This window comes from Terrapene carolina, unplaced genomic scaffold (assembly GCF_002925995.2).
Source record: "Terrapene carolina triunguis isolate 2854851 unplaced genomic scaffold, T_m_triunguis-2.0 Scaffold139, whole genome shotgun sequence".
Classification (NCBI taxonomy): Eukaryota; Metazoa; Chordata; order Testudines; family Emydidae; genus Terrapene; species Terrapene triunguis.
The window spans coordinates 8,588,113-8,614,496 of record NW_020664490.1 but is presented as its reverse complement, the minus strand read 5'-3'; the positions used below and the strand labels follow the sequence as shown (position 1 = coordinate 8,614,496).

At 42.8% G+C, this 26,384-nt stretch overlaps 1 pseudogene; it reads left to right on the top strand.

The window, feature by feature from the left end:
- The first annotated feature begins 21,995 nt into the window (after positions 1-21,995).
- LOC113406797 lies at positions 21,996-23,131 on the top strand (annotated as a pseudogene).
- Positions 23,132-26,384: the final 3,253 nt, after the last annotated feature.

The window sequence follows — 26,384 nt, the reverse complement described above, 5'->3', positions numbered from 1 at the left end:
ACACAGTTAACTTGGAAATAGCCAGCCTCAGTGAACTCTATGGGAGAACTTGTACGTCAAACAAGACTAACAATTGTTAAGCTGGTTAATCTCCCAATGTTGCTATTTTATGGCAGAACTAAACTTGCTAATTTTACCAGTTATTTTAAAGGAATTAGCTTTCATTTAAAAAATCATACTTGTCTGAAAGTATGTTACTTGCTATTGTTAAAGGTAATATCTAAACGCTTATAACATTTATTTTTATTTGTTATTTAACGCTAATATTGCACTAACCTTTATAGTCAGCATCAGGGTTCGAGCATGCCAAGTGCTGTAGGCATGGTACCTGGCCTGAAGAGTTTGCAGTCTAAATATAAAACAATGTGTGAATGTTAAGTAGATGCTTTCTAACAGGCCTTGCAATGAAGGCACCAGTAATATAAATGGAAAGAGATGAAAGGGCAAGTATGTCCCCCTGTTAGTTCAGTTTGTTGACTTTGAGTATCTGAGAATGCTTTGTATATGGTCACTTTCTCATCTCTCCCCTGTGTAGTCAGTCAGTTCCCCCTGCTGCGTGTGTGGGTCTTTCTCACAGTAACAGGGAAGGAAAAATCATTTTGAAAAATAAGATCATGTAACTGTAAAACTAAGTATTGAAATGATTAAACAACATCAGCAATCCTTGTTATCGACATGCCTAGCCAGAGACCCAGATCAAGACACCCTCCCACCCCACCTCAGTCAGGTTCTGGGGGGTACTGCCCCTTTGGGAGGTGCTAGGACTGAGGTACAGAGACAGCAGAGTCAAGCAGAAACTTTGCGCTCTCTCCCCTTCCAGCTAAACTCTACTTCGTTGACCGCCTCAGGAGCAAGCCAGCACCTTGGCCATAAAGGAATTTGATTCTCTTGGGGAAGCAGCCCTGGATTTTGATCAAGAACAGAAATGCCCCAGTTTTAAAGCCTGTGCTATGTCCAGGAAAAATCCTACTTCTGCTTCTCTGAGAGATTGTCAAGGAATGCTAGGACAAAATGACTTGCTTACAATATAAAATTTCCACTTTTAACACAGTGGTATCCAGGGAGCTGTACAACCTAAGAGCTCCACCATTCTTGGCTCTCTCATACACACTGTATCCAGCATTTGCCTGCATTGCTTCTGTAAAAATCTTGTTGCACTCAGTAAGATTTTGCAGGATTAAGGACTGCAGGCCCATTCTCTCTGTTCACTTGTCTCCACATGCTCCACACATTCAGCATCCGCGTTCTTTCTGTTTCTTCATGCACAATTTTCCCTGCAAAACAGACCACATTGCATTTAATGTTCTACAGCTATTCTGGCATAGGAAATGTCACTTAGGCCAGGTCTATGATAGAGATGCTTGGCAGTATAGTTATAGTGATATATTATACTGGCAAAGCGCTCCTAGGGTGGATGTGGCTTATACTGGCGAAACTACACTTTCACTGGAATAGCTTATTCCAGCATGTCTCACCCTCCCCCCCTCGCCCCCTTGCCTTCCAACGTTGAGCAAAACAAGTTATGGTGGTGAGAGCACAGCTTTGCCAGAAAAACTGTGTCTACACTAGAGGTTTTTGCTGGGACAGCTCTGTTGGTCAGGGCAGCAAACCGTTCAGCCCAGGTAGACAAACTTGGGCTAGCGGTGCTCATGCTAGCACTCTAAAAATATCAGTATAGACAGGGCTTTGAAGTTGGAACTCAAGCTCTGAACTCCACTCCTCAGGCTACAGGGTTACATTTTTATTGGCGTTAAGTAGAAGTTGTTTTGCTTCAAGTTTGTCATTATTTTAATTAATAAAACGAAATATTCTGTATAGGAAAGTTGCTCCCTGCAAGTTTTTCAGTTTTTCCAAACAGGCCAAAGTTGAGTGACCAGGAGGTGAGTCCAAAGGGACATTACATGATTTTGGCACTTTTAAAACTGGATTGGACAAAACACCAGTAAATGTAGTGCAGGGAACAATGCCAGCTCTGGTAGGGGGAGGCACTGGATGACCTAAGAGGTCTTTTCTGTTTGAGTCTATTTGTAATGGTAAAGAGCCAAAATCTTTCTCTTTCTCTCACCCATCCACCCTCATCGAAATACTCTTACTTAGTAGGGAGGTCTCAGCACCATCTAACACCATAATTTAGCTACATTGCACACACATGGCTGGATTGGGAAGTGTTTGTTTTGGTCTTTAGTGGTGGTAACTTTAGACCCCCTCTGTACTGAAGAAATCATGTGGCTTCATGATTAGTTAGAATCTTGAATAATTGTTAGTTCCAAGTAAATAAAGTGTGTGTTATGCAGTTTTTGTAGATGGATTTTTCATGACATAGTTTTTTCCCACAAGAATATTATGTCAGGTACTGTAAATGAGACACATTAAAGTTGCTGTGCTGTGCTACATTTCAGCCTTACTGCATACAGTCTTAGAAATGCAATGTTAATTTTCAAAGGCAATTTTCAGACTCAGTATCAAAAGACTTGGGGTGTAAGTTGTCAGACTAATTTCTTTTATAAATCCAGAGCAAGAGGAAAACAGGAACTGTACTGAGATAATATTGTGTATATATGCAAATAAATAAAATTAACTTCATTTCCCCTACAGATGACTATATACTCAATCAAGTGAGCAAAGGAAGAAATTTATTTCCCTTTTCATTTATTCAGGCACTGTACATAAGCAGCTGAACTTGTGTGTCTTTAGATTCAGCGCATCAGATTTTTGACTGGGTGACAAAGGCAATTCTCAGCTGTTTTGTAGCAGCCACAAATAAAGAATAGACTGCTTATCCTGTGAGGTGCTGAGCACATTCAGCTCCTATTGGTGAGACATGAAGATGTTCACAAGATTGGGCCCTAAAAGATCCTGTAAACACTGCCCTTGTTAGTTGGATCTGAAGATGACTGCTGTGCATACTTCTGGGAGGAAGGTATTGCTACACTCTGTGTCTTATATAGCTAGCTAGCTATCAATATTCTACTTATTAGTCTGCCCCTGTAATGCATTTGTTGCCCCAATGTGAGAAAATGGAGTCAGAATGTTCTATCTGTTTAATATAATTTAATCAAAGACATTTCCTCATCAATGTAACCATTGTGCCTTTTTACTCCCTATTTGGAGGCCTGTAACAAGGTTGAGACTCACTGGTGTGGCACCTCCTACTGGTCATCCTGAGAATTAGCTCTTTTCCAGCCTTGGAGCACCCTCTGCGGGCTGGTGGCTCACCTGCCTCAGGCCCCGGTGCCCCTTTACCTCAGGGTTCTGCCCCAGCAGAACCCCCACATTCTGGGTCTCCCCTCCCAGGGGAACGCCCAACCCTCTATACCCACCTTGCCTCAGTGGCTACTGCCAGTCATCACCTAGCCCCCGCTCACTGGGGCAAACTGCAGTCAGTAATGGCCACTCATCATTGGCTAGGGAGTTGGACTAGCTGCCTCTGCCTATTCCCGGGCTGTACCTCCCAGCCCCAGTACCTGCGTAGGCCTTTATCCAGGCCTCAGCCTGGGGAGTTGCCAGGCTGGAGCTCCCCAGCTCAGCCTGCCCCTTCCCCAGCACTGCTCTGTCCAAGGTACCCTTTGCTCCTTCAGACAGCTAGGCCCATCTCTCTCCAAAGCTAGAGAGAGACTCTGACCCAGCTCCTCCCTTAGCCCTTCTTATACTGGCCCAGTTGGGCCCTGATTGGCTGCTACCAGCCCATTCCTGATTGGCTCCCCGGGGCAGCCCTTTCCCAGGGCTGTCTTTAACCCCTTCCACACCAGAATGGGGTGACTGCCCCGCTACAGGACCCAATCCTGTCATCCTTATTCATGCAAGGAGTTCCCTTGTTTGCATGAGACTTCAGTGGGACTGCTGCACGAGTAAGGGTTGGGCCCTTTATCTTTAACAATAGTTATTTAGAGGAAGAGAAAAGAGGAGAGATTTTAAAGTTACTACAGGGATTGTTTAGACAAAATCATCTGAGGCAGTTGCAGTGGTCCTTGCCGGGCTACACAGGACGTTGGGGTGTGCAAGAAGCTGTGCATCTGTGCCAGGACCTCTCCTAATAGCAGTCCTGATGCTCCCTGCACTCTGGGGAGAGTAAGGACTACTAGCTTCTGCTGCCCACCCTAAGGCCTGGTCTACACTGGGGGCGGGGGGATCGACCTAAGATACGCAGCTTCAGCTATGAGAATAGCGTAGCTGAAGTCGACGTATCTTAGTTCGACTTTCCTCACAGTGCGGGGTCAATTGCCGCGGCTCCCCCGTCGACTTTGCTTCCACCTCTCACCGAGCCGGAGTTCAGTAGTCGACGGGAGAGCGATCAGGGATTGATTTATTGCGTCTACACTACACGCGATAAATCGATCCCTGATAGATCGATCGCTACCTGCCAATCCAGCGAGTAGTGGTAGACGTAGCCTTTGAAACAAGCAGAGACTCCTCTCCACACCAGAGAGATAGGCCAGCACACAGAGTGGAGGGAGAAAATGTTCCACTAAGGGATAGAGCAGATTGCACACCTCACTGCCTGTGGAGTAGCTCTTTAATAGAGATTGCTCCTAGCTGAAGCACAGTCTCTCTTGTGCTCCTCTTGCAGAGGTTCAGCTCTGCATAAAGGCCACAACCCAACCCAAACCATACATATATGGTATCTCACAGCAAAATATGGTATCCTACAATATTTCTCAACTATTCCTACCAGTATTCAGAGCTTCCATTATTACTCATTGCAAAGTTAGATATTTTTCTAGATATTTTCTTTGTCTGTATAAGCCATGTAGCCTGAAGCTGTACACAGGGGCGGTGAGTTATATTCTTTTGTGGTGCCCGGGCTCCAGGAATATTCAGGGCTGGGGGCCCTGCTCCACTAATATTTGGAGCTGGGTCTCTCCCCCATCCCTGCCTGGAGCGGGCCCCGTCCCCGTCTGCCACCCCTCCCCCCATGCGTCTCCCCCCCGCCCCGCAGCATCCCTGCCTGAAAGAAAGTGGCACGCGCCTCTCCCGTACCTGCTTGTGCTGCCCGTGTAGCACATTCCTTTGCGGAGCGGTATCCTACACTACACGGGCTCCCGGCATCATCTCCTGTCTGCTGCCCCAGGGTCCTAGTCCCCCCCATCCTCTAATGGCAGGGCAAGCTGCCCTTACCCTGCCCTTCCACCCTAGCACTGAGCCTCTCCAATGCCCCAAACCCCTCATCCCCAGCCCTCATCTCCCTGCACCCTAATCCTCTGGCCTAGCCCTGAGCCTCCTCCTGCATCAAAAACCCCTCATCCCCCCGCACCCTAATCCTCTGCCCCAGCCCTGAGCCCCCTCCCACACCCCAAACCCCTCATCCTCAGCCCCACATCCCTCACCCCTGCACCCCCTCCTATCCCCAAACTCCCTCCTAGAGCGTGCACCCCCCCTTCCCACACACCTCCTCCTGCCCCCAAACTCCCTCCCAGAGCCTGCACCCCCTCTCTCTGCACCCCCTCCTACCCCCAAACTCCCTCCCAGAGCCTGCACCCCTCACCCCCTCCTGGACACCCACCCCCTGCCCCAGCCCGGAGCCTGCACTCAGCACCCAAACTCCATCCCAGAGCCTGCACCCCAGACCTCCTCCCCCCACCCAAACTCCCTCCCAGAGCCTTAGGCAGGTGGGGGGTGGAGTTGGGGGGGGGGAGCAGGTTCTGGGCACCACCAACATTTCTACAAACCTGCCACCCATGCCTGTACAGGCTAGGGAGCTAACTGTAGATGATCAGGGGAAAGAGTGAACAGAACTCCATGGGGGCAGGAGCTCTCTGCCACCATCTGTTGGTGAACAGGGGAAAGTATGACTACAGAGAGTGCATTTTCATAAGCTTTCTACCCAGAAAGCCTCCAAGTGAAACTTACCCAAACTCCGAATTGGTGGGCTATTGAGACTGAACTGAGAGGACCAGATTAGACAGCATTTCCTATAGGGACTAGAGACAGGCCTGGCTGAGTACTTTCCTAGACTCTGGGGCTACACTAACTACTGACCCCTAACTGTAAGTGGAGTGAAGCAGAGGGAAAAGGGGGAAAGTGATGTGTTAAAGGGATATTTGTGTATTGAACGTTCATACCCCTGTGTGGTGAATTAAGATAAAGGACTATAGCTAAGGATACTCTTGTTATGGGCACTTTACTTATTATTCATATATTGTTGTTGCATTTTCCTAAGTTGATGATAGTTCCCTTAATAAAGTATTTCCGTGTTTTATACTCAGACTCAGTGCTTGCAAGAGGGGAAATATGGCTGTGACGGGAACTCAAGGAGATATTTAGTTTTTTCCCATGTTTCTGGGTGGGCATTCAAGCTGGTGGTGTTTGTTAATTATAAAAAGAACCTGTAGACATTTGAACCTGGCCCTTGATGCTGTGGACCACGCCTGGCAGAAGCTTACATTTGTTTGAAGCAGCCAAATGTCAAAATTGTAAACTTCTTTACATCAGCAATTTCAGTGTTACAGCAATTACTCATCTGATATACAGCAAAAAGTATCTGGTAAATACAGAAGTCCGAGCCTCCTGAACTGAAAGACATACTGGTTCAAATTGTTAAAGAGGCCACAAACTAACCTCTGAAGTAGAGCATCAACACTGTCTCTGATGGCTGTCATCTTGGCCAGCACACCAGGGATTTAACTAGGCACTTCCAGACTTAAATGCTCAAGTGTCTCCAAAAGCTTAAGCAAAAGAGCGGGCTCTGTAGCTAGGGGCTGTAACCAAATCACATCCTCTGTCCACTGGGCACAGAACAGGGTGGTGTAATACACACTGACCAGTGGGTTACCTGCATACACAATTGTATAGTTGTACACACTTCTGTGCACTTTCAATATCTTTCAATGAATTATTGACACTCCTACAAAAGAAAAAGCAAGTGCCACACATACCTCAGAGGTGAAGAGCAGAAATTACTATGAAATCCTATTTGGAAACAACTATGCAAATTTTAATTACCCCAGTTACCTCTTAGGGCTTGTCTTCACTATCGAGGTAAGTCAACCTAAGTTACTCTACTCCAGCTACATGAATAACATAGCTGGAGTCGACATAGCTTAGGTCGACTTATCCTGGTGTCTTCAGTGCACTGCGTCGATGGGAGACGCTCTCCAGTTGACTTACCTTACTCTTCTCTGGGAGCTGGAGTATCCATCCCCCTCCTTGGGTTTCAGAGCCCAAACTCCAGTCCAAGTGAGAACTTCTACATGGCTATTTTTAGCATGAGCCCAAGTCTGTATACCTGAGCTCTGAGACTCACTGCCATGTTCGTTTGTTTTTTCCAAGGGTGGACATATTCACTGTTTCTTTTAGGTAACTAGAACTAAAATATCAGAAGTGGAATGTAGAGTCTGGGTGGAAAGGTCAACATTCAACCACTAGGTGTAATGTGGAGCTCAGCATTCCATACATGGCATTTAGGATGAGTCTAGCAAGCTTTCCTGTTAGATGTTTTCTGTGTAACCTTCTTTCATTAAAATAATCACTTTTTGTTCAGTATATAGACAGAAGTGAAGTCTTTCTTTAAGACAAATAAATACAACACTGATGTTGAAACAGAGAGGAAGAACAGAGGAGGTTAAAATAACTAGGCTGGCATAAAACCAGAGAACCCTGTTTTTTTTTTCTTATGAGATGGTGTTCAAATTTATGGGTATATTCTCAGCTTCTCCATGTTTATGGCTGTAATAGCAGCAAACTCCCCATTAATGGCAAATAGTATTGTGGACTCTAACATCCTGTGTGTCATTAGCTTATCCCATTAATGTCCTAAGAAATGTAATTTGTTTGTCCTTGGTTGACCAAATTTAACCAATGTGGTTGCACCTGCTTATGCAAAGATTGAATAATATGGCATGATATCTAATTGTTTATGTAAATATGAAATTCAGCAAAACAGTTATTTGTGGACAGAGATATCCCTGAGATCTGAGGCCTGATTCAGATCTTGTGCCAGTTTTACACTCATGTAAGTGATGATAGACAAATAAAAGGGTGATTGACTATGTTGCATTCTGTATAGATATAGTACAGTTGGTAAGGTTTATTGATTGCAAGTACATTGGTATCTGTAGCTATGCCTCTGTGAGCATATAAAATAATTTGTAAGAGGCACAGGTTTAAGAATGGCTAGTTGGGTTGTAGATCACCAAGGAAAACCACCCGCAAGCTACAGGAAGTATAACTGATAACTCAGTAGGTGGCACTCTTCCCTCTGAATCAGTGGTGAACCAATGTCCCAGAAAAACATTAAGCAACACTGTGCAGCTTGAAGTGCTTGCTTCTGGATAAGATGTGAAATCAAGGCCTTGATCGCTTGATTATTAATTTGTCAAGAGTTGGCCTTGATTCACATTTAAGAGTAGTTAACCCTAGGTCCTTGCCAAATTTCAGCTCCAATAATCTGCCTACCTATAATTCTCCCTGTAGCTTCAATTAAGTTATTCTTCATATCTTGTTCTAAAAATGCTGTCCCATAGTGATTGTGCTTTGATCTCAGAAATGATTGTATTTCCATGGTGGGTAAAATGATTCTTTATATACAGTGTGTTGAGTGTTTTCAGATACAAGGTCCTGTACAAACTATAAGCTGTTTTTTGACATTGGTTGAAGATCTCAGGTAATAATCATTCACAGAGTAAACTTAAATTGCCTAGTTAGAGTTTTTTGCCTTAATTTTGATTTAAAAAATCCCGATGAATTTGTTTTATTTTTCTTGTTTTTATTATTTTTTTTGTTTGGCCGTTTTAAAACCTAACAGCAACTAAGATACTTGTGTATTTTTATTATTATTTTTTTTTGAGTTCTTGATCGTTCTAAAATCTAGAAAGGGTATAAATATATCCTATCTTTCTGGCAATGAAATCACTCTAAACAGTAAATGAAAATATTTTTCCTAACTTGAATCATATTTTCAACTCTTAAACAGTTCTGTAATCTTATGTTACCATATTTTCCCTTGGTCAGTTATTGCACTAAAACATTAATGATTAAATGAAAAAAATATTTCCCTAGCTCTGGAATGTTTTAGTGGCTTCAAATGTTAACATAAATTCTGCACCCTAGGGACATATGAGACATAATATGGGAGCAAATATTATGCATCATATGGCAACTCTGTACAGTATTTTGAAGAAGTTTAAAGTAGTGTTTAGAGAAAACAAATGTTATAGATTAACCAGGCTGTAAATCTTTCAGGGCTTACAAAGTCATTTTGGATAGGAGACGAGGACAGGGGATTAAAATATATTATGTTCACTGCTTCCTCTTAAATGAAAATTTTGTCAAACTGAGCCTGAGTGATGTGGTGTGTTGGGTTTTTTTTGTTTTTTTTGTTTTGTTTTGCATTGTACAGAAGCAACTGTCAGAACTTTTGAAACTACAGACTCTAATAATAATTGGGCATTTGTATAGTACCATCCATGTGAAGATCTGCAAGCACTTGGCAAACATTAATGGATTTAGACTCAAAACATCCCTGTTAGTAATACCGGGCTGTATTCACCACAATGGACAAAAAACTGGCATTTCGCATCTCACCCACTATGTGCTTGCAGAAGAGGGGGTTATCGGCAAGGAGCGTGGTTACAATATTTTTTAGGATGGGTAAAAATTGATTTTTTAAAAAATCCTAAAAATTAGATTAAAAAAAAATTAAATTAAACACTTTTTTGTTTTTAAGAATAAACTTGTTTAAAATTTTAAACACTAAATGTAAAGCCTAAACATACTATAAACTATTAAAATCATTTTAAATGAAATAAAACAATTAACATTAGCAGCACATATTTACTGCCAAAGTTTTAAAGAAAGTAAGACCACTGATCTGGTGAAAGGCACTGGCTGAGCACCTGGATCCAGAGTTTGTTGAAGTGCTAAATCAGCTTTTGACAGCAGTCTCCTCTACTGCAGGTGCAGAGAGAGAATATTTTCTTCATTTCAGTCTATTCAACTTGTACAGTTCAATGACTACTTCATTCAAAGTTTAAAAAAACAAACAATTGGGAGTAGGAAAAAGGAAAGCTTGTTTTCCTCCTCCAATCTATGAATAAAAACTAGGTGTGAGTGGATGAGATCTACTAGTTCTAAATAAAACCATGAAGGACATGGTGACCAGAAACAATCTCTGCAATTTACTAACTACAGATAATACTCCCTGTGTTAATAAAGCAGTTAGTTTTAAATGGAAAGCATGTTTTGATAAACTTTTTCTCTTATGATCTTACACATAAGCATTTGCGCATTTTAATTGAACTGCAATTTCCTTCCAAATAGAACTTGACACAAATCACAAGTAGAAAATAATCTAGTAAATAAGAAATGCATAATTCACCATTTTCAAACATAATATAAAATGTTACATTTATTCAGATTTTTAATTTTATGTTTAAGCTGTATAATTACTTAAATAAATTTATGTCTTTCTTTCTTTCTCCTTCCTCACCCTCAGGTACATAGGGCAGACACCAGTTTCCACCATTTATTTCAGTCTTGAGTTGGAAATAGATGTGTATTGATCCTGTGTATTGATCCTGTGTATTGTCCCCGTTAGCAAAAAGAAGTACCACATTTAGTGTAAAGGCTATATTTAGTTGTAAATCAGTAAATTTGAATGGTTACCAATCAATGAGAATCAACTTTTCTTTTGGAAAATAACTAAAAATTACAAATTCAAATGCATGATTAAAACTGATGATTTAAATCAAGGTTTTGTTCTTTCTGATTTAAATCATAATTACATCAGTCAACCCTGATACTTTTTCCTTCCTGATCAAAGGAACCAATGAAGTAAATCTGGCCCATGTGGGGAAGCAAAAGCACAGTGTGTAAATTACGGTCCAGGGTCACACAGGAAAGCTATGGCAGTGCTGAGAATAGAACCTAGGTCTCTTGACCTTCAGTTCTGAGCCCAGCGGTGCTGGAACAATTTTTATAGTGAGGGTGCTGAGAGCCATGGAACCAAACTGTAAATCCTGTATATAACCACTTCAAGCCAGAGAGTGCAGCAGCACCCCTAGGGGCCCTAGTTCCAGCACCTATGTCTGACACTTAAGCACATGGTCATCCCTCCCTTCTTTTTGAAGGGCTCCTTCATGCAATGGGCCATTGCAGCAGTGCTGCTTGCTGCACTCCTTTGCAATTAGTTCAGAATATACAAAATACCAAATGTGTTTAATTCTTTGTAATGCTATTTCCTATTTTAAGCAAGCTACTGTGAAGCAAATCCTGCTGCACAAAGCATTCAGGTGATCTGTCAGAACCACTTGTTCTTTCCTTTTTCTTTTTCCTTCCCTCTTGAGAAACCAAACAATCTTCTTTTCTTAGAGCTGACAAAGTGGCACCTCCCAAAATGAGGCTACTGGGAACTATATATTTTTAGTTATACAGATTATCCACCTGCTGTGCATTCAGTACTGCCACACTTCATTATACAGTTAGGGTTGCCAACTTTCTAACTGCACAAAACTGATCACCCTTGCCCCGCCCCCACTCACTCCAGCCCCCCTCCCTCCATCGCTCACTCTCTCACCCTCACTCACTTTCACTAGGCTGGGGCCAGGGGTTGGGGTGCAGGAGGGAGTGAGGGCTCCAGTGGGGGGCGAGGGAGGCTCCAGGAGGGGGCTAGAAATTAGGGGTTCATGGTGAGGGAGGGGGCTCTGGGCTGGGGCAGGGGGTTGGTATGCCGGAGGAGCTGAGGGCTCCCACTGGGAGTGCAGGCTCCGGGGTGGGGCTGGGGCCAAGGGTTTTGGAGTGAGGGAGGAGGCTCGGAGCGGGGAGTTGGGGTGTAGGAGCAGGTGCAGGCTCTGGGAGGGAGTCTGGGGACGAGAGGGGGCTCAGGGCTGGGGCAGGGAGTTGGAGTGTGGGAGGGGGCTCAGGGTCTAGGAGGGAGTTAGGGTGCAGGAGGGGGTTCCAACCTGGGGTAGGGGCTTCGGGGTGCGGGCTAAAGCCAGGTGGCACTTACCTATGGCAGCTCCCGATCGGTGGCGCAGTGGGGCTAAGGGAGGGTCCCTGCCTGCCCTGGCTCTGCGCTGCTCCTGGAAGCGGCCGGCATGTCCGACCCCTAGGCGGAGGCGCGGCCAGACAGCTCTGCGTGGTGCATGCTGCCTGTGCCCCAAGGCGCTGCCTGTGCCCGCAAGCTTTGCCCCAACCCTACCCATTGGCCATGGTTCCTGGCCAATGGGAGCTGCGGAGCCGGTGTTCGAGGCGGGGGCAGTGCGTGGAGGTTCCCTGGCCGCCCCTGCGCCTAGGTGCCGCAGGGACATGCCGATTGCTTCCAGAAGGTGCGCAGAGCCAGGGCAGGCAGGGAGCCTGTCTTACCATGCTGTGCCACCGACCAGACTTTTAACAGCCTGGTCAGCAGCCACCAGGGTGCCTTTTTGACCAGGCGTTCTGGTCGAAAACTGGACGCCTGGCAATCCTAGTTAGCATGAGGATACTTAATCTATCAATTACTAGTTGTTTGCTCTTCATATGCATCCAGTGACTTCATAAAAGTGCTAAATCATTCCACTTGGTCATATAAATTAGAACCACCCCTTTATCACACATACACAAAACATGCACGTGCACAGTTTGCTCACTGTGGAAATGCAGGGGTAGCTTGTGACTAGTAGCACCTGTGGGTGTGCAATGTAGGGACAGGCTACAAGAAGATGCTGCTCATGGGAAAGCCACAATTCCACTCATCGTGTTGTGCAATCTTTCCAATGATTTCAGTGAGTTGGATCAGGACCTTTAGGGCACAAGGCCCTGTGGAGTCCTGCATGGCCAGCAGCCCTAGAAACCTCAAACGAAAAAGTAGGCCATGTCCTCATTTTTCCCTACTCCACTGGCTGAGTTGGTCCAGGGAGGAGAGACGCTATGCTTTCACCATGTTATCTTAAAAGCACAAAACAGCCCTTAGATAGTAGGCCAGGGCAGAGAAAACAGAACTACAGCACAGTGCTTAAAAAAATATATTTAGACTTAAAATAAGCATTTTTAAAAAATCACAATATTCCTTTGTTTACAGATATGTTTTTTCTTTGGCATATGGTGTGATTTTTTTTTTAACTTAATTTCAACAAATTTTAAAGACATGGATTCAACTTACCCACAGTGGAAAATGTTTTATTTCTGTGTATCCCATATGGTATTTAAGAAAATTAAGTAGATCAGAGCAGTAACAAAGAATCTGCTGACAGGTGAAATAAAAGGATTTTTATCCCTCTCTGCTTGAGGATTTATAGTGAAAGTATTATTTAAAGTAGGTTGAATTTTCTTTGGCTGCATCTACCTCAGTGTAAGAATTTGCCTTATAACACTTGGTATAACTAGTGTGATAACACTTCACAGAGCCTCAGCTTATCAGGGGAATTCCAAATTCTTACACTGACTGAAGCACATTTGTTGTCATGTTACCCTTGTAAATATTTTATGTTGGCTTAAGGCTCAAGGGCAGATATCTATTTTTATTCTGTGCTTATGAAAAACCATGTGCCTAAAAAATCTTTTGGTTTAAAACATTTAAGAATAGCAAAGTCAGTTGAAAGCCATTTCCAGAAATACAAATTGTGACACAGCTCTTCTTTTATTAGATGTGTTAAATGATACTTTGCTAAGCTTCTGTCACCTTTACAATAAATAGCTGTTCAAAACAAAAGAATCCTCACACAGTAAATTTCAAAATAGCATGGATGTTTGTATTATGAAATATCAGCACACCTGGGTACTTAGGGCAGGTTGTATATCAGCTCTAGTAGCTGAATCTCTTACACGTCCATGTTCTACAGTAACATACTTGTTTTTCCAAACTATGCTAGCTTAATATCTCTGACACGCTGCAAACCATCAGTTCTGATGACTGGTAAATACCCACAGGTTTGGGTTATTCTTTTAGTTTGCTCTAAAAAGCTTTCCTAGATCTCTGCTTTTATTTATTTATTTATTTATTTTTCCTATTAAGATATGTTTTATCTTCATTCGGATGCAGAACGACCATTTCTAGCATATTCTGGGATTCTAGAAAAGAGTGGAAAATATCTTTGCTACATCTAGTACGGTGCATGAGACTCAAAACTGAGGTCTTGAACATCTGAGGTCATGAAAAATCCCATGGCTTTTTTTAAAAAAGCAGGATGTTAATCAAGACCTGCCTTATAGTGACTCAGGCCCAGATTTTTAGGCATTGCTCTGCTCAGCGTTGCAAGGCCTAAGTGATTTCAACAGTAAAATCCCATCTTCAGACTTGATTCAGGCACTTAGGAGCCTAAGGACAAGTCTACACTAAAGCACTACATCGGCGCAGCTGCGCTGCTGTAGTGCGTCTGGTGAGATGTGCTAGGCCGTTGGGAGAGGACTCTCCTGTCAGCATCATTACTTCATCTCAGCGAGAAGCGGAAGCTATGTTGGCAGGTAGTGCCTGTGTGCTCCGGGGGAGGGGATGTTCACACCCCTGAGCGACGTAAGTTAGATCAACTTAAGCGGTAGTGTAGATCTGCCCTAAGCCTCATTGACTTTCAATGAGACTTGCACTCCTAGGTGCATAAGGGTACATCTACACAGTGATTAAAAAACCCATGGCTGGCCCAGCCCAGCTCAGCTGACTCGGGCTTGCAGGGCTGAGGTTCCAGGCTGAAAAATTGCTGTGTAGCTGTTCAGGCTTGGGCTGGAGCCTGAGTTCTGGGACCCTGGGAGGGTGGGGGATCCCACAGTTTGGGCTGGAGCCTGAGCCTGACCATCTACACAGCAATTTTTAGCCCTGCAGCCCAAACCACACCATGAGCCCAAGTCAGCTGAGCTGGGCCAGCCACATCCACGGGTTTTTTAATCCCTGTGTAGATATATACCCTAAGTCACCTTTGAAAATGGTACTTTAGCCATCTAAATTACTTAAGCCTTGCAATGCTGAGCAGAGTAATGTCTAAATACCTTTAAAAAGGTCTAGGGCTTAGGTCACTTTTGAATTTGAGTGCTTTACTAATTTTACCTATTCTATCTTCCTACAGTCTCCCATGGTTTCAGATGGATAGAGTATTCTTCTTCTTCACTACTTCTCCTCCTCTTTCCCCTCCCGCTCCACTTACTGACTGGAACTGTTGTGTTATACAGTGATAAATGGTTGCTGTGTCCACCCCAGAAGTGGCTGCAGTTCACGGTGGAAATAAAATGATTCCTCTATATACTTGTAAATATTTTGTTTCAGGTTGCAAAGCTCTGTAATAATAAATGGCACCTATATAATTTTTTTAATCTGGGGATCTTAAGTAACTTTAAAAAAATAATGTAGTATTACCACTACGGCTGGGTAGGAAACGATTTTCCCATCCTGCAAGAATTTTTGAGTTTTTGAAAAATTTTCACATCTTAAATTTTTCTGATTTCCATGTTGGGTCAATCAAAATGTTTCATTTCAATAATTCTGAAACATTTCGTTTTGTTTTCAACCTTTTTTTAAAGCTTCTTTAAAGTCTAATTTTACTAAAATTTGCAAACTAAAAGTTGTTTTGACTCAAAACTGAAGCTTTCTGTTTCAAAAATGTTGAAGTGGGATGTTTCAACAATTTAAAAAAAAAGTCCCCCAAATTTGTCATGTCGAGATTTGTCAAAACTGACCCTGTTTCATGAACAGTTTTGGTTTCAATGAATTGGCATTTTGGGGTGAAAAAAACAGTTTGTTGACAAATTCCCAACCAGCTTTAATTACCTTACCCCAGTGAGGTAAGACAGTATTGGCCAGGCAAATGAGAAACCCCAAAGTGGAAGGAGCAGAGCCATGGCTTCATTTCCCCCTACTGCACTGGCAGAGTCCTTACACAAAGGTTAAAGCACAAATTTTCAAGTGTCTCTTCATATCGGGGGTGTCAGTTTTTGGGTGCCCAGTTCTAGACAGCTAAGCCCTAATTTTTCAGAAGTGCTGAACACTCTCAGCTGAAGTTAATGGGAGTTTCCAGCTGAAGTTAATGGGAGTTGCCAGTGCTCAACACCTTGCAAGTGCCTATGTCACTTAGGAGCCTATTGACCTAGGATGCTAAGTCACTTAGGTCCTTTGAAAATGGCACTTAGGGCTTGTCTACACAAACATTTAGTTCAGGGCAAGCTGGGATGCAGATGTACTCTGCACTAGCCGGCCGTGCACTGCATGCACCATGCTGATGCACAGTTCCGTAGTGCACTTTGATCTACCCCAATTTGAAAAGGGAGTCGAGCCAAGCACACTAAGGAACATGCCTGCAAGGTCCACACAGACAGTTAGTGTGCGACAGGCTAGTGTGGGGTTGATTCCCAGCTTGCCACAAACTAAATGTTCATATAAACAAGCCCTTAGGCTCTTAGATCACATAGGTGCTTTTGAAATGGCTCTGCGGCATTAAAAATTATTTCAGAAAACCTAACTCTTGTAGTAACAGCTTAATGCATCCCAGCATTTCTGTCTTTCATTGGCAAACTTTCAAATAGCAATCCAATTAAAAAATCAAATAAGCTTGTCTATTTGCAGGCCTTATTATACATGATTTATTGAAAGCCTGGATTCTACTCTAGTTTGAGCTGAATACGTGTGACATTATTATTAATTAAATCTGAGCACAGAGCTAGGTTTGGGAGCCAAAGGAAGTATGGGCAGGAAGTCCAGTGTGGGTGAGTCATGTCATGTGAATGCATGGCAAGCAATTATTGATAACATTCAGCCAAACCACACTGTTGATTTTGGAAGATTTGGTCTGGGAACTAGCATTAGAATCCTGACCTCTTCGGCATTTTGTTTGTATTTATTTTTCCAAAAATTTTCTTCTTATTTATTTAGCAGCTCTTAATAGAACTAGGAGCCCTAGGTACTATAATGCATCAACATTTTTCAGGAGACTTTCTCCAGTTTTCTGTGTGAAAGGGAAATTTCCCTTTTGTGTCAGGCAGCCTGCTTTGTAATTTCTGCTGTGTGAGCTTAGACATCTGTGTGGTGATCTTCTGGGAATTCTTGCAGCTTGACACACAGTCTTAACTATTTTTAATCACTGTGTTTCAAGTGTCTGTAGTGAGTGTGATTACATGAATGCAACTAGTGTTCCCCAGATTTTACTGCTTTGGCATCTGCTCCTTCTACTTCCTCAGCCTCACTAGAATCTCAAAGTAATACAAAGGCTATCTGCTTCCAACACTCCACTATCCAGGAAACTTTATTCTAAGTTTCTTTAATTCACAGTGCCAGCGAAATTGAGATGTCAAGTCACATTGTCATATGATCCGTAAAAATCATGTTTCCAGGTTATGAATATGCTTATTGTTGACATAGGTGTCCCCAAGATGTGGAAGCTAATTGTCTTTTTGGCTTTTAACTGTCCTTGCCCATCCCTATCCTTGGCAGTTGTAGTTACAATAACTACACCTTTATTGTTTCCTACCAAGAAGATGTGTGCCCCCATGCCACCTGCTGTTGTGCTGGAGTAATGATCTTGGTTGCAAACTGTACTTGAAGACTAAGGACCAAATTCAGGTCTCAGATAACTTGCTGTGGCTCCCACTGCAGTCAGTGGGAGCTGCCTGCACGTATCCAGGGCAGACTGTGTCTCATCTGTAGTTGGAAACTATGATCCTATATACAGTACTGTGCAACTAGCTGTGGCAAACACGACTGAGATGCCTTCTAATTTATAGCTTATTTTTACCAGGGTTTTATACGTACTCTCAGGTTAATGAAACACTACTTTCAGGGAGGTTGTAGTTGACAAACTGACAAAAATAATATAAATGTCCTATTTCATTTATCAAGTCCTGGGGCACATTGTAACAGTGGTCATGGTTTATAGTAAGGGTCCCATTTATATATCATTTACAAAATGGTTAATAGATCTTGTAAGCAGGTTATAGACATGAGAGGTGTGTTATGGATAGTTATAAGCAACCAACTGACCTGACTCATCTGTGTTCCCCATGACACAGGGGAGCTCTCACGTAAGGAAGGGTGTAAGGAGGTAGTCACTGGCTGAGGATTTCCTGGCAGGGTGGTTCCGATGGAATCATGCTGGGCAGATTGGGAATCTCTTTATCATGCTGGTGTGCAGTTTCTCACAGAAGCAGCCCCATTCACTTCAGTGGAACTGCTCAGGTGAGTAGCTGTTCATCAGTGTGAGTAAGAGATCCAAAGTCTGGCTCATTGTGAGGAAGAGTGGCAAGGTCTGAGAGTCAGTGCAGAGACATGTAGCTTTATGAAGATGCTGCTGCCCATTTTATGAGGGGGCAAACTCCTCAGCCAGAATGTTTCAGGGAAACTTCCTAGGAGATCATGGGGCTTTTCTAACCCTAGAACTACACCCAAGGGTATTCCCGCAAGAGAGCAAAATGAGCACCAGTCATTAGTGAGGCTCTACTGTAGTTTAGTGTTTTCCATGTGAAGTGACCAGTTGTAGAAAACATTATGAAAGATGACTTTGGCAGAAGACGTGAATGTGAGCAACAGCTGGAAATCATGTGAGGAATCACTTCTCTTCTATAAATTAATACATACCATTGGGGACATTGACAGTTTAAAAGACATGACACTCTTGAAAGAGATCAGTCGCATATTCATTTATGATAGTGTATCATTCAGTTGTTCCTTGATATAGTTATTTTGCAAAGCTAATATTTCCAGCTAGTTTATAGTGCATATTTCTGGGGGAGGAAACCAAAAACACTGGGCATTCCTAGTGGAATTGCTCCAGTGAAACATTCCAACTGGAGGGAAGGCCGACTTCCCTTATCATCTCATCAGAAATGACCTGCACTATCAGAGCTGCATAAAACATTCTTTATAAATTATTATTAGGGCCCCATTGTGCTAGGTGCTGTACCAGGACACCCCTCCACACCCTAAACATTTTTTACAGTCTAATTTAAGATAAGATGCAGCAAACAGTAGATGAAGTAGGGGTGGAAGGATGAGGATAGCAGGCACAAAGGTGGTTACATATGTTGACAATTTCAGAACCTGATGGTCAGGAGACATTTACATTTTTTTATACATACATTCAATGGTAAACATACCTCCACAATCCTCACTGGTGCCCTATCTAGCCATTACCTGTGGGCAGTGTCCTGTAAGCATCATGGCGGAAGTGGGTCTTAAGGAGTGACTTGAAGGAAAAGATGTTTATAGATTAGTTTGGGCCTGCTGCCAGTGAGTTTTTCTGTTGAATTCAAAGAGAGCAGGATCTGGTCCTCAGAGTGCCTCAGGCTGGTAGGAAAATCCTGAACATGCCTAGTGATGAGGTGATGGTTTATAATGTAAAACTGGGACACTGCTGCTGTGCGGAGTGCAGGAAAAGTAACTGCTACAGCTTCCTTAAGGTCTTCTTGCCTTTTCTATAAACAGAATATTACATATCTGAAAGGTTGATATGGCTGAGTTCCCTGAGCTTAGAAATTCATTTCACTTCAAGCCTTCATTTTTGTCTGTTTCCTTGCCTTAGCAAAGTCCTGCCTGATTAAATCTCCCTACAGAACAAATCTCTTTCTGTATCTTTGGTGTTCATTTCATAAAACCTCCATGGGGTTTTTCTGCCCTGTCCATCCCAGGCAATAAAGCTGTGGGTTTTTTTCCCCCAGTATGGAGAAAATTACAATCACCCTCTGCATCTCACCCATTTCATTCATTACGCTGGCTTTCCCACTTCCACATCAGTGGGCAATTCCTGCTTCCATGATGCAGAGCCTGCTAGAGCTGTGCAATCCATGGAGGTCTGTGTCTGCAGAAGCACATGTGTATCCTGAGAAGATCAGAGAACTGGAATATGATGGATCTAATTGAGGCATGTTGTGAACACAGTGGATTATTAAGCCTTTAGGTATGAGCAAAGCAGCTGGCAGGTCTGTCTATTTCTTCAGTCTGTGCTGGCTTGGTTTGTCTCATGGCTTTAAATATTTATTTTCAGAGCTCTTCATCACCAACACTTAAACAAAGCGTTTTTTGTGGCACTTGATTTGATTTCTGTACTGAGTTATTCCTTCCCCCCGAACAGATGTATTCAACTTCTGATAAAATTCCTTTTATGCAGTCTTTGATTAATGAGTAACGTTGGCTATGTAGTGCTGCAAGGCAGCTTATTCAGAGGAAGCTGTTTCACACAAACCAAAGTGAACATATGGAAAAGAATATTTGAAAAGACTTAAAACAATTCGCTTTAATGAGCTCCACAAACATGGAGAGAAGGGGTGTTTTGTTTATTTTTTTTTTAGGACACTGTCAAAGTAGTTTTTATGACTTTATATTTGTTGTCTCTTTTGCTCTTTACCCAGCAAAATAACATGAAGAAACCGCATGGGCACTGTTGGGACCCAAATAACCATGTTTATTAAATATACTACCCATGTCCTATACTCTGCACTCTTATTAATGATAACTGCTTGCAAGCTTAACATTATAATCTATTTCTTTATAGAGTTAGATCTCAATCCTGCAGTGAGCACCATCTGCCTATTGGGACCAGCCTGCGGGGTAGAGGCCTTAGTTTTCCTCCATCGTGATTCACTCGTTTATTATTATAGGATTTCTCAGAAGCAGCGGGATGCTGGCATTATTTATTTATTTTTAGAAAAAGAAGAGAGAAACTTGTTTGAAGGGAAATGTATAGAAATTACATATATCTTGCAAAAAAAATTAATTATAAAATGTAGGTCAAATTTTAAGCTTACCTAATTTCAAATTGCCCCTTTTAAATACAAAGAGAGCAGAGGAAATAGGCAGATGGGAGTAGAGAAAAGGAAAATGAGCCAAAGTGATTAGCCTGGTGACCCTTCCTTGTTTCTTGAGGTTTTTGTGCGCATTGTGCCATTGTTTCTGATGAATAAAATTAACATATTCAATTTATATTCAAAAAGAGGTTTGAATTAATTAATTTATGTAGTGCTGCAACACTACACTATTTAAATATTAAAAACCAAATTGAAGGTGTAAGCTTTAACTTTGCAAATGATTTGTTGTACTTATCTTCTGTTTTTTTGCATATTGATGTGCTCATAGTAACGACACACAAAATGAAGAATAATATTTTAAAATGTAGCCATAGGATTGACTAAGAAAGAATATAGCTCCCTCTCTTGGGTTTTTGTTAAAAATGGCATATGAACAATTGAACATTGATCTACTTAATAACAGGTTAGCTTATTCTTCAGCTCTCTAAATGCGAAATTTCAATAAAATTATCCCATTGTTAAATGCTTTAAAATGATTTACACGAAGGAAAGTTTTCATTATGTTGGAAAAGGTTTTCCAGTAGAAGTTTCCAGATAAAGCTCAGTTAAGCAAATTAAAGTCTGAACGGTAATTTAACTTAGGCAGATGCAACAAAGACTGAACAGCCCGGACCATCTAAAGTATTTCACTAAGGAGAGTAGTTACAAGCAAAGAAATTAAAATGAAAAGTTGAGGCCCAAGCAACAGAAGGCTGTCATTCAAACAGTTTGATTTGTAGTGTGGCCTTGTCCTTCCCTCCTCCCCCACCCCACCCGGGCTACCTTGTCTGTTATCTCTCTCTTTTTTTTTTTAATTAATAAAGAAAGAATGCATGGTTTCAAATCAATAGTTACTTTATTTCGAAGGGAGGAGGATGGTTGGCTTACAGGGAATTAAAATCAACAAAGGGGGCGGGTTTGCATCAAGGAGAAACACACAGCTGTCACACTGAAGCCTGGCCAGTCATGAAACTGGTTTTCAAAGCCTCTCTGATGCACAGCATGCCTTGCTGTGCTCTTCTAATCGCCCTGGTGTCTGGCTGCTCAAAATCGGACGCCAGGCGATTTGCCTCAACCTCCCACCCCACCATAAACGTCTCCCCCTTACTCTCACAGATATTATGGAGCACACAGCAAGCAGCAATAATAGTGGGAAGGTTGGTTGCGCTGAGGTCTAACCTAGTCAGCAAACAGTGCCAGCGAGCTTTTAAACATCCAAAGGCACATTCTAGCACCATTCTGCATTTGCTCAGCCTATAGTTGAACTGCTCCTTACTACTGTCCAGACTTCATGAGCCATGGGAGCAAGGGGTAGGCTGGGGTAGGTGCGACCGCGCAGTGCTGCTGGCTGGGAGAGCAGCCTGAGGCAGAAGGCTCCAGCTTGCATGATATTCCAGGCAGGACTGAATCTCAATGAGACGAAACTTAAAGAAGAGAATGACCTGGAGTCTCTGGCTCCCATTCGGTGCTCTAAGAGGAGGATGGCCATGTCTGTGCAGGCGTCCCTGATCAACCTCAGTGAGGAGGATTCCAAGGAGTCTTCCCAGAGCAGCAGTACCACGTATGCCAGCAGCACCCAGGAAGACCAGAACAGATCTCCTGAGCTCGTTGCTGGGGAGCAGGAGAGCAGAGTTGCAGGGGAAGTGGTGAAATACCAGGATGGGAAAGATTTTAGAATTGGGGAGCTCGTGTGGGGGAAGATCAAGGGCTTCTCCTGGTGGCCTGCAATCATCGTCTCCTACAGAGAGAGGTCCAAACGTCAGGCAATCTCCAGAATGCGCTGGGTGCAATGGTTTGGGGATGGGAAGTTCTCCAAAGTTTCAGCAGACAAGCTGGTGGGTCTGATGGCTTTTAGGCAGCATTTGAACCACTTTAATAAGCTGGTCTCCTATCGACGAGCCGTACACCATGCCCTGTAGGTTGCTAGGAGCTGGGCATTGAAGATGTTCCCAGAACCCCCTGCCAAGCGGTTAAAGACTAACTTCCACAACAACAGCAAGGAGCGGGTGGAGGAGGACCAAAGCAGAGAGCAAATGGTTTCCGAAGTCACAAACAACAACAGGATCCTTGAAGACAGTTGTTTATCGCACGGGAGAAAAAACCCAGCCACATTCCACCCGCTGTTTGAGGGGGGCCTTTGCCAGACTTGCAGGGATCGATTCCTAGAGCTCTTCTACATGTATGACGAGGACGGGTACCAGTCCTACTGCACTGTCTACTGTGAAGGCAAGGAGCTGCTGCTGTGTAGCAATGCCAGCTGCTGCAGGTGCTTCTGTGTCGAATGCTTGGAGGTCCTGGTAGGGCAAGGTACCTCGGCCAAGTCAAAAGAGCAAGAGCCCTGGAGCTGTTACATGTGTCAACCACAGAAGTGGTATGGGGTGTTACAGCGCTGACCGGACTGGAATGTACGGCTGCAAGACTTCTTCACCCGCGACAAGGACAGGAATATGATGCACCTAAAATCTAAAAAGGCCCACACATTTCCCAGAGTCACTACCTTTGATAACAGAATGTCACTGATTGCACTGGCTACTTGGATCACAGCAGCCCCCACAGTAGACTTGCCCACAACAGCAGTGGTGATGGTGAGCTGAGCAGGCTCCATGCTTGCCGTGGTATGGCATCTGCACGGGTAACCCAGGAAAAAAGGTGCAAAACAATTGTATGCCGTTGCTTTCACGGAGGGTGGGGCGACTGATGACATGTACCCAAAACCACCCGTGACAATGTTTTTGCCCCATCAGGCATTGGGAGCTCAACCCAGAATTCCAATGGGCAGCGGAGACTGCGGGAACTGGGATAGCTACCCACAGTGCACCGCTCCTTAAGTCGATGCTAGCCACGGTAGTGAGGACACACTCCGCCGACTTAATGCGCTTAGTGGGGACATACGCAATCGACTGTATAAATCGATTTCTAAAAATCAACTTCTATAAAATCGACCTAATTTCATAGTGTAGACATACCCTAAGATGCTACTATAATACAAATATTAATAGTTAATGATAACCCTTATTTGTACCAGTTTATGTAACTTCTAGTGATATATTCTGCTTTTGCTGGAATGTGTCAGGCATTCTTAAGAATGTAAGAATTGCCATACTGGATCAAACCAGCAGATCATCTAGTCCAATATCTATCTTTCAGTAGTGGCCAGTCCCATGTGCATCACAGATGACATAAGAACCCTGCAATAGGCAAATGTGGAATAAACTGCCCCCTTACCTGGGTCTCATCCTGATCTCTAATTGTCAGAGATTGGCTTAAATCCTGAAGCACAAGGTTTAATACCCCTCTCAAAATTTGCATCATTAGTAACTGTTATTAATAACATCATTAATATTCTTGATATCCTCTAAATGTCCAGTCCCTTTTTGAATCTTGCTAAGTTCTTGGCCTCAATGACTTTCTGTGGCAATGAGTCCCACAGCTTAATTACACATTGTATGGGAAAGTATTTATTTTCTCAGTTTTTAATTTCCTGCCTTTTTATTTCATTGACGGTCCCCTTGTTCTTGTGTTATGAGACAAAACAGAAACTCCCAATCAAAGCTGGATCCAGTAACAATAGGAGTGAAGCCGTGGTAGTCTACACGTGCTGCAATCACACCTCCCAACTGCAGTGTAGACATGCCCTAAGGTAAACATATCAATTTTTTCAATCTCTCTTCATATTAGAGTGTTTCCAGGCCCATGATCATTCTTGACACTTTTCTTTGAACCTCCTCCAGTTCTGCAATATCCTTTTTGAGATGGCGCCACCAGCACTGCACACAGTATTCCAGGTCAGGCTGCACCACTGATTTATATAAAAGCATTATAATGTTTTCGGTGGTATTCTCTGTACCATTCCTTATGCATCCTAACATCTTGTTAGCTTTTTGGACTGTAGCTGCAAATAGAGCAAAGATTTTCAATGAGCTGCCTACAGTGATGTTTCTTGAGTTGATACAGTTAATTTAGAACCCTGTCAGGGGCTAAAGTGGTTTAATTTTTTCCTCCAATGTGCACTGCTGTGCATTTGTTGACATTTCTTCTGTCTGTGTCTCAGGAACTCACCAGTGTAAGACCATAGTAAATATATCTGTAAGTTCTAGTTGTAGTACATACATCAGATTCTAAGTTTTCAACCTGTTGGAAGCATCAGTGTTTTGAAATACTTACACAAACATCTACTGTCTGCTTGGAAACAGCTTTGATACCAAATGTATGTTTTTAACTGAGATGTATTTAGATTTCAATTTGGAATCAACCACTTTGTCTCTATTAGCAGCTCTACTAAAATAATTCCAGTGTTTGAAAGTTGCTGCTATTACACTGGTCTACAATTTTTGAGAAGTCGTCTGCTTCAGAGATAAAATGTGCTATTTATTATGTATTTTGATGTGCTGAATTCAAATATGACAATTAAAACAACTGATTGGCTACTGTTTCTAAGATACTTAAGTTTTTACATTTTATGTCTATGTATATTGTGTAGATAGTAGAGTTTTAATCATAAATTGTAAACCTAGGTCTTTATGGTTGCTTTACAGGATAATATTTCACCTGTCCTGTTTATGTAACACTTTAAAAATGAGCAAAAGGGTTAGATAAATAAAATTTATTATGAAACAAAAGGCAAAAAACTATTATGTACATAGTTTAGTCCTATTCAGTTCTACTCGGCGCTTCTTGGCTTGTCTCTTCTATTCATTAAATGGAGCATCTCTTGTCACTGTCCAGCAATAGTCTGCAAGCATTGATGGGCTCCATTTGCCCTGATAGCGTTTCAACATTGTTGCAATATCCTGGTGAAATCGCTCGCCGTGCTCGTCGCTCACTGCTCTGCAGTTCGGTGGAAAAAAATCTAGATGAGAGTGCAAAAAATGTATCTTTTGTGACATGTTGCAACCAAGGCTTTTGTATGCCTTGAGGAGGTTTTCCATCAACAACCTGTAGTTGTCTGCCTTGTTGTTTCCGAGAAAATTTATTGCCACTAACTGGAAGGCTTTCCATGCCGTCTTTTCCTTGCCATGCAGAGCATGGTCAAATGCGTCATCTCGAAGAAGTTCACGAATCTGAGGACCAACAAAGACACCTTCCTTTATCTTAGCTTCACTTAACCTTGGAAATTTTCCACGGAGGTACTTGAAAGCTGCTTGTGTTTTGTTAATGGCCTTGACAAAGTTCTTCATCAGACCCAGCTTGATGTGTAAGGGTGATAACAAAATCTTCCTTGATTCAACAAGTGGTGGATGCTGAACACTTTTCCTCCCAGGCTCCAATGACTGTCGGAGTGGCCAATCTTTCTTGATGTAGTGGGAATCTCTTGCACAACTATCCCATTCGCAGAGAAAACAGCAGTACTTTGTGTATCCAGTCTGCAGACCAAGCAAGAGAGTAACAACCTTCAAATTGCCACAAAGCTGCCACTGATGTTGGTCATAGTTTATGCACCTCAAAAGTTGTTTCATGTTGTCATAGGTTTCCTTCATATGGACTGCATGACCAACTGGAATTGATGGCAAAACATTGCCATTATGCAGTAAAACAGCTTTAAGACTCGTCTTCGATGAATCAATGAACAGTCTCCACTCATCTGGATCGTGAACGATCTTGAGGGCTGCCATCACACCATCGATGTTGTTGCAGGCTACAAGATCACCTTCCATGAAGAAGAATGGGACAAGATCCTTTTGACGGTCACGGAACATGGAAACCCTAACATCACCTGCCAG